This window comes from Halichoerus grypus, chromosome 2 (genome assembly GCF_964656455.1).
Source record: "Halichoerus grypus chromosome 2, mHalGry1.hap1.1, whole genome shotgun sequence".
Taxonomy (NCBI): domain Eukaryota; kingdom Metazoa; phylum Chordata; class Mammalia; order Carnivora; family Phocidae; genus Halichoerus; species Halichoerus grypus.
Genome location: NC_135713.1, coordinates 49,274,075 through 49,282,796, shown reverse-complemented (window position 1 = coordinate 49,282,796; position 8,722 = coordinate 49,274,075). Strand labels below are relative to the sequence as shown.

The 8,722-nt window shown below is 45.1% G+C and overlaps 1 long non-coding RNA gene across 1 annotated transcript; it reads right to left on the bottom strand.

Annotated features, from left to right (window-relative positions):
• Positions 1–244: 244 nt before the first annotated feature.
• Positions 245–3,470, bottom strand: LOC144380953 (uncharacterized). Its single transcript, XR_013445312.1, has 3 exons — positions 3,385–3,470; positions 2,489–2,546; positions 245–341 (listed from the first exon to the last, which is right to left on the bottom strand). It is a non-coding gene; the product is annotated as an uncharacterized LOC144380953 (long non-coding RNA).
• Positions 3,471–8,722: the final 5,252 nt, after the last annotated feature.

The following is an 8,722-nucleotide window of genomic DNA, read 5'->3' as shown; positions in this document are numbered from 1 at the left end:
ATAATCAGAAACCAATATGTCTAGTTCTGTGGTCCCCACACTGTCCACCAAATCACCCCCAGTGTACCATGTAAATTCACAGAAGTGCTGTGAGATATTTGAAATTCCCCAAAGGAAACGCAGGATACTCAACATCTGTTGAACACCGCACTGACTCAGGGCTGTTCCGAGTGTCAATGTTAGACACTCCTTGCCACATTCCTTTCAGTGATGGCCTATCTCTGCCAAGCTGTGTTTCCAGCAGTCACTACACAGCAGCGTGAGGAAATCGGTGTGGAACGGGAAACGAAGGCGGCAGCGTCCAATCTGATCCCCCACACAGCCCATTAGTAATCGGGTGACTTGAGAAGCAAAAGAAATATCATTTTCTTCTTTCCACTTCTGTGTTATCACTTTTTTCAAATGACTACTAAAAAGTTGTTAGAAGGTGGCGCCCGTGGCTCAGTCGTTAAGCATCCGCCTTCAGCTCAGGTCGTGATCCCAGGGTCCTGGGCTCGAGCCCCGCATCGGCCTCCCTGCTCAGCGGGGAGCCTGCTTCTCCCTCTCCCACCCACCCTGCTTGTGTTCCCTCTCTCGCTGTGTCTCTCTCTGTCAAATAAATAAATAAAATCTTTAAAAAAAAAAAGAAAAAGTTGTTAGAACATAAAGACTTATGAAGCTGTCTGGACCCAACTACTTAAATGAAACCATCAGGTATCTCTTTCCGCCGCAGGGGCCGTGAGAAAAAGCCACTGAGGCACGCAGGGCTCTGTCAACTGAGAAGGTTTAGAACCCTCCGGTCGAGTGGAGTCAGTAATGTTTTACAGCTCCCGGGGACCTCATCTGTCCTGCTCTTGTTACAAAGCACACCTGCGTGTTGGTGAGGGGGTTGCGGCGGCTTCCGCTCAGGGACTTTTCCACCTGTCCGTGCTAGAGGTGCCCATGCCACAGGCCATCCCAACTACAGCACCAGCCCGGGGCCTGCCCAGTCCGGCCGGGCATCTCCCGCAGTCCTCTGCTCTGCTCGCACTGGCCTCCCTTCAGCTCCTCAGACACACCCAGCGCTCTCTCATTATGGGGACTTCTTGCTTGCTCTTACCCTGGTTCCCTTTCAGGTCCCGTCTTAAATGCCACCTCATCAGACAGGCCTCCCCTGACCTACCGCAGCACCGTCTCCCTGCTGTTCCATCCCGCCCACCATTCATTTCCTTCATAGTATTTTTGTCCTCTGCACATACACATTTACCTCCGACGGGGCAGTCTGTCTGTTTGCTCACAGCTGTGTCCACAAAACTTAGCACAGTGCATAGTACCTAATTGTCATTCGAGAAGCAACTGTGAGGTAAACAAATGCCAGAATTTTAACTGTCAAGCCCAAAGCATTCAAAAGGCTTTTCTGGAAAACAGCCCTTCACATAGAAACATGGGCCAGTTCTATCAGCAGCCCGGGGCAGAGGTCTCTGGTCCAGGGTGGTCGCTGAGATCATGAATCCCAGACACTCATTCTGTCTCTACCTCCAGGGTCTTTACCTAAAAAAGGGTTGTTATGAGGACTAACTATAAAGCTTTTACTTGGTGTCTGGCAAGAAACAAACGTTCTAAATAAAAGTCAGCTGCCATTACGAGGACAGCGCTCAAGAACTCCTCAACGATGCCCACCTATCATTCTTAGGGGAAGTTTCTGCCTCAGAAACTGATGGGTCCAAATGACTCTTGCTCATTTTGGAATACACGGATCACTGCAAAAGGTGATACATGGGCAATCAATTCCCAGACTCATCGGTATCCCTTGCTCAACTCATGAGTGGAACCACAACTTGGACTCTCCAGTTGGATGACAGAAATGGAGAGTATTTGCTGGATTGCTGCTCATTTGTCTAGACGTGGCCTGCACTATGGTGCGAAACACTGAGTGTGTTTGCTTGATCCTCCCAACCCTTTGCTTACTTCCTCTTAACCAGCCCTCTTCATCTTCTAGGCTTCTATCTAAGCCCAGTGCACCCTGATATCTGTCCAGTGGTACCTGGGGAGTTCATACTCACAGAGTGGAAGGCCGTGTGGCTCCCTCCCCTTTGCAGTGGGAGGACGCGTGAGTGCGGTCTCCATCCATTCATACCGGATGGCTGTTGCACTCTCTTTTCTGAGCCTTCTGCCCCCCAGTCTCTCCCCACCTGGCCCTCATATCTGGACGCATCATTCTCGAAAACGACTGGAATCACATCCTCCTCCTCCCCTCCTATTTCCCACATATCAGAAAACCATTTATTCCTCTGGCCTCCTATATATGGCTTGGCTGAGGATAATGCCTTTCCTGCTAACCTGAGTTGCCCTCACTTTGTAAGCATAATGTAGGCTGGCCGCGCATGACACATGGTACTGGTGGACTCGAACATGGGCTGTGTCTCAATCTCAGCTTCTCTACTTACTAGCTACATTTTCTTTGGCAAGTTAACTTCACATCTATGAGCCTCAGTTTTCTCATCTGTAAAGTGGGCAGGACAGTACCTACCTCATAGTTTTGTTGTGAGTCCTAGATGGGAAAACACACGTGAAACACAGCACGGCACCTGGGAGACAGAAGCATACTCAAAAATGTTCAGTCTTATTGTTTCTCATGCAAACTCCTCGTTCTTCAGCTCTCAGCTTAGACATCACCTCTGCTGGGAAGCCTTCCGTGACTACCACCCCAAAGACAAGTAAAATTCTAAAGCACCCTGTGATGATCATCATCGTAAGATGTGTCACACTGCAGTGTCATTGCCTCTGGGTTCTTTGGTGGCCCTCTAGGACCCGTGAGAGCATCACGGCAGGGGACAGTGTCCCTACTACACTGCCATGGCATCTGGCATAGAGAAGGCGTTCAGTAACATGACACGTGGTCAAATGAAAGTAACTAAACAAACAAAGGCAAAATCATTATTAAAACTTTGCTGTTATGTGACCTATTGATTGCTCCATTGTAGGACCAGAAACTCACCTGGCAGCCAACCACATTCCCTTTTTATATTATTTAATTTTAATGACAGTTGCCATCTACCGATCCACCTTCTACACGAAATGTAATTTGACCCTTCTATGTGCTCTCTGAGGTGGGCACTACCAGTGGTCCCATCTTCCTCAGATGAGGAAACTGAGGTTCGGAAGGTTGAAGGAGTTTGCCCAAGATCATCCATCTGGCAGAACAGAACAGAGACCAAAACTCAAGACCGGTCAACGACAGGGTCTGTTTGCTGTGCTGCTTCTTGCTAGGACTGAGGATGCTGCTCTTGCCTTTTGCTAAATTTCTCTGGCCTTCCAGAGACTACAGAGTGGCATTTCGTCACCAGTGGTGCTTACAGCACAAACACGATAACGCCTTAGGCTTAGTTTGGTGACCAACCGCCCAGGACCCAGCCACATTCTCACCTTGGCATTATTTAACTTTCATGCCTTATCAGTTCTCCCCAAACAGAGTGGAGCTTGTTGGAGGCAGTGCCGAAGTCATACAATTCTGTCTCCTATGGTCTCCTATGATCTAAAGGAACATTTCTCACCTGTTCAAAAACATAAATAAAATTGTTTCTATTTGGTTGTTACATATTCACATAAAATGACTGAAAGATCATCACCAAATGTGATGGGTAAGTTTGGACAGCCTGCCCAGGATCTGTGGTATAAACAATTTCCACACTGGGGAGTCCAGAAGGCACCTAAAGAAGACAGACTTAATAACACTTAATAACCTTTGTACTATTTGATTTCTTTTAACGAGGGGCCTGAGTTATTTTTTAAAAGTACCATCAAAAATAAATAAAGGTAGATTGATAAGTAGATAGGATTTTCAAAGCCAAAACTTGGAGAGAAAATGACAGGGCAGGAGACCAGAGTCAATAGCTACCTTCCAGGGCAGATTTCCAGAGCAAGATACAATAAAAGCCCAGATGAATATAACTTCCTAATGAAAGGAGAGTCCCAAATCAATCAACAGTCACAGTGGAAGATGTTCCAAATCTCAGGCTCTGATTTTTGCTCAAGCTACTTCCTGTCTTGAGAATTCCATGCTCCAAGGAATTCCAGCAGCTGGAATATGCTTTATTGAATGATGATTTAACAATTTACCCTACAAATGCAGGAGGGACCAGTTGATACGTAATAATCGTCTTTTGGTTTGAGTTGATGTGGAAAGGGGCCCCCTTCACTCCAGAAGCTTGCCCCCTCCACCTTGGACCCACCCTGCCTTGTTCTACCTGTCTCAGGTGACAGCAATACCAGACCAAGTGTTCCCACCTCTTTCTAACAGAAGCATTTAAACACCTCAGCTGTCCTGCAGCCCAGGACACACCCACTTCCTTCTGGTTGTCTGCACACCCATTCCATTCACTGGGATTAACATAAAATTGCCCTTAGAAAGGAAGACAAAAAGATTTCCATATGCAAATGAAAACATCCATGACAAAGTGGAGCCCTCCTCTGCAAGTCAGTCCGGTCTAGCCAGCAAAAAAGCCCACGTGGGGGATGAACTTGAGCCGTGATGACATCTGACCCACTGCCTTCAGAGCACAGGCCCAGATGGAAGGATGACTTTCTAGAAATGTGACCGGACTCATTGTTGAAGGGGAAGAGGTTGGTGAAAACATCTCAGCCCCTTTAAAAAAGAAGCTGATGTTAGGGATCTTTTACAAAGCATTAAAACAAAAAACGTGTATTTGAAGGACACTTGAAAAACTGAATGAGATTACTTCAGGTTGTCCCCTGCCTCCAGGAAGCCCCACACACTGCAGAGGCCCCTCCATCACCACCTATAAAGCCTAGCGCTTCACCGGTGACGCAGCAATTTTTATCCCAGGAGCACCTTCAATTATATGAGATAAATGTGGATCATGAGCTGACCTAGGACTATCTGGTTCTAGAACGCAAATTCCTAACCACTACATATTCTGCCCTTCTCGTGTGCTTCGTTCGTGTCTTTTTTCAATGACATTTTTTTTCTGAATAGAAAAGTAATCCAAGTTCATGATAAGCATTTTGGAAAATTTAGGAAATCATAAAGAAGAAACCAAAAATCACCTACAATCATGTCACTCAGATAGTCACTGTTAAAATTTTGGCCATAGAACCCCAGGTCTTTTTTCTTTGTCTCTCTTTCCTTCCCACCCCCCGCCTCAGTCTTTTTTCTTAGCACACATCTCCCACGAAGGTGGGAGCTACTTCCCATGCCCCTGAACTAGAAGTGTCCCTTCAAAAGCAACTAATCATATGGGAGAAGAACACTTGGACTTGAGTGATAGCTACATAATTGTCGTATTTCTTCACTTCGTTGACAGCCCTAACCACTTGGGCTCACCTAACAGATATATTTGACTCTCGGTTGCCTACCTGGTTTCTGATGAAGGAAAGACGTTAGGATCGAAGCCAACGGCCAAGAAAGAATTCTTGCGACGTCTTTGGTGCAAAACATGGTTTTATTAAAGCACAGGGACAAGACATGTGGGCAGAGAGAGCTGCACTGGGGTCATGAGAAGTGGCCCATTATATACTTTCATATTGGGAGGGGGTTAGGGATAGTATAAGTCTCCAAGGAATTTTGGAAGCAAGTTTTCTAGGACCTTGAGGGGGCTGGCTATTGTTCGGAAAAGGTCATTTATTACCGTCTAATAAAACCTTAATCATGAGACCCTTCAGATGTGTATCGGTGGGTCATATGCTTGTGGGATGATTGCCAACAAGTATCTTGGGGGGGGGGTGTAGAGATAAAGAAAGTTTCCAAAGGAATTTTTATATATTTTTAAACATTTTTAAAGATTTTATGTATTTATTTGAGAGAGAACAAGCAAGAGATCAAGAGCACAAGCAGAGGGAGAGGGAGAAGCAGGCTCCCCGCTGAGCAGGGAGCCCACTGCAGGGCTCAATCCCAGTGATGTGGGAAACAAAGGCAGAAGAAAAATTATTAAATTTCTTTACTACCTACAGCTCATTGACAAGACCTTGAAGCAGAGAGAGTGACATTCCTCTCGGGACTCAACTGCCTCAATGTTAATACTTTGCTAAGGGCAACAGGCAATCCTGGCCTGAGCCCCTCCATCCCCCCCTCCCCCCCCACCACCACCAGGATCCTGTAAGTCTACTTTAACATATAAAAATTCCTTTGGAAACTTCCTTTATCTCTGAACACCCCCAAGATACATGTTGGTAATCATCCCCCAAGCATATGGCCCACTGATACACATCTGAATGGTCTCATGACTAAGGTTTTATTAGACAGTAATAAATGACCTTTTCCCAACAACAGCTAGCCCCCTCAAGGTCCTGGAAACCTTGCTTCCAAAATTCCTTGGAGACTTACACTATCCCTAACCCCCTCCCAACGTGAAAGTATATAATGGGCCACTCCTCATGACCCCATTGCCGCTCTTTCTGCCCACGGGTCCTGTCCCTGGCTTTCATAAAATCAATAAAGTCTTTGCACCAAAGATGTCTTAAGAATTCTTTCTTGGCCGTCGGTTTCGAACCCTAATAACATCTTTCCTACATCACCAGGACTCCAGGATCATATGTTAAAGTAGACTTACAGGAACCCAGTGGGAGTGGGGGGCAGGTCAGGCTAAGATTGCCTTTTGCCCTTAGCAAAGTATTAACATCAAGGCAGCTGAGTTCCTAGAGAATGTCATTCTTCCTGTTTCAAGGACTTGTCAATGGGCTGTAGATAGTAAGGAAATTCAATAATTTTTCTCCTGACTTTGTTTCCCACAGCAGTTTCCACCTAGTTGGAATATCCATTCCCCTGGAATATTAATCCTCTCCACAGCTCAGGGCAAACCCAACTTGTCTAAAACCTGACTTTCATTGTAAGCCCACTCTCCTTCTCAGTGATCAGTTTATAGGTGACCAGGGAGATGAGAAGAATATGAGGACTTCTGGGACAAATTCTTTGTTCCTAAGAAAGACACACAAGACAAAAATGGTCTTTTATTATCTTAAATGCGATCCTGTGTGGATTAATGCCTGGAATTGCAAAGCTATTTTGGGAGATTGAGAAAAGCTAGCTGGAGAGTAATGCCCAAAGCACCTTAACTGATCCAGACAGAATATTCTAGGAGACCTCTAGCAAGACATAAGAAACCACGAGACACAAAATACAGTCGTAAGAGCAATTTACAGAAAAATATGTATAGTATGGTCCCATTTCTATAGCCAGATAGATATAAATACATAGAAAAGGGTCGGGAGTGGACTCCAGAAGAATATACACCAAAATATTGGCCATGGTGACCTCTGAAGTCATGTGAATCAGGGCTTCAGCTTTTTATTCTATATATATTTGTATTGTTTGAAGTTTTTATAGTAGCATGCGTAATTTTTTAACATTTTAATTTTAAATTAAAATTTAAAATTCCCCTTTATTTGAAACTTGTATTAGAAGCTCAGATCATTCTTTAAAAAAAAAAAAAGGTTTTGTGGTCAAAAAATTCTTCAAGTTATTTTCAGTTTCTAGGGAGATCCTCTTCATCTTACAGCCCAGCGTGCCTGCTATTAGTCAGTGGACATTCCTTTCCCATAGGAAGAACCACAGGGAGATCACAGGTTTGGTTCTGTTTGCTTGGGGCCAGGATGTGGATTGTGAAGTGAGATAAGGTGATAAACCTCTTCTGTGAAATCAGGACAAACAGCATTCGGTTGACATTACAAGAGTGCTCGCTGGCCTTGTGAGGATCCAGAGATAAGAACAGCCAAGGATGTGTCTCGAGTGCCCCTGGGTTGTGCAGAGTGTCTCAAAGGGCAGGCCACGGTCCCCACATCAGAATCACCTGCAAGCTTGTTAAAATGCAGGTTCCTGAGCCCCGCCCCTGATCTACTGACTAATAATCTCTGAAGGTAGGGCCGGAGAACCTGAATTCTTTATTACCTGAAAGAACTACTTTCTCTGTGGATAAACTGGATCATCAAAATAGTCCTACGGGGCCCCATGTGGGGCTCTCTGCTCAGCGGGGAGCCTGCTTCTCCCTCTCCCTCTGCCTGCTGCTTCCCCTGCTTGTACGCTCTCTCTCTCTCTCTCTCTGTTAAATAAATAAATAAAATCTTTTTTTAAAAAAAATAGTCCTATGGGGCAGAGATGGGGCAAAGGCAGGTTCTTCTTTCTCATCCTGGTTATCTGTATGCTCAGAGCCAAATGAGGGGCTCAGCTGGAGACACCAGGTTTCCTGGCATGAGGACTATCAGGAGCTCTATTTCTGGCTCCTCGTATTAATTCTGTCACTCAACTTCTGTGTCCCCTAGCAAGCTACCAAAGTCTTCCTGGGACAGGCAGAATCAATCAATCAATAAAGCAGCCATTTATTAAGCCCTTAACCAAGATGCTGTGCTAAGCGCATTACATCTGACCTCATTTAATCTCACAACAAACCTAAGATCAGGTACTATTATTAATCCCATTTTACAGATGTGGAAACTGAGGCTTAGAGAAGTTAAGTAATGTGCACAGCAGGGGCTGGAATTCAGCTCTCTAACACCAGAGTCCATGCTCTTAAACATCTACCGCTACTTGTCCGTGGTGTAGGTGAAGAGTGGTGGCCCCACACTTTTCACACAGGACTGGTCCTGCAATCTGAGTGGAAAGGGGGAACGAGGGCTTACCTTAAACTTTCTTTTCCATAACTAGCACACTATTTTTACTTAGATTTTATGTTCAAATCAGTTTTTTCTTAAATTGTGAAGATGCTTTTATGAACACACTGGTAAAATGTTTTTGTCTTACTTGTCTTACTAT